Consider the following 494-nt stretch of genomic DNA (forward strand, 5'->3'; position numbering starts at 1 on the left):
TGAAAAGTTAATAAATGCTTTTCACAGCTTGTGTTTTCTCTTCCAGAAACACTTCAGAGAGGCCCATCAGCGTTTGGCTTCAGCTGCCATAAAATACAGTACTGCGTGTTTGCTTCTGTTGACGATGTTTTATTTCAACCGATTCCTGTCTGACAGTTTTGACAATGTGGCTGTGCTACGTTCCGCTTTCGCCCGGCTTTTTTTGTTTTTGCCTGTCGTTACGGAGAGAGAGAGAGAGAGAGAGAGTCTTTTGCTGTGTGTTTTGCTGTGCTTGTGTCTGTGTAGATGTTCTCGAGTTCAAGAGTGCTCAGTGTGCAAGCTCTTTTATCTCTTGTAGCTATTCGCGAGTGAGCAAGTCTCTTTGTGTGCTGACGTTCCCATTTGTAAACTGGTTATCGTCGATGTGTGTATGGGTATGTGTATGTGTGTATATGTGTACGAATGAAAGTAGGTGTTTGTGTTTGAACCTGGAGAGAGAGAGAGAGAGAGAGAGA

Source organism: Chanos chanos, chromosome 7 (assembly GCF_902362185.1).
Source record: "Chanos chanos chromosome 7, fChaCha1.1, whole genome shotgun sequence".
In the NCBI taxonomy this organism is placed as follows: domain Eukaryota; kingdom Metazoa; phylum Chordata; class Actinopteri; order Gonorynchiformes; family Chanidae; genus Chanos; species Chanos chanos.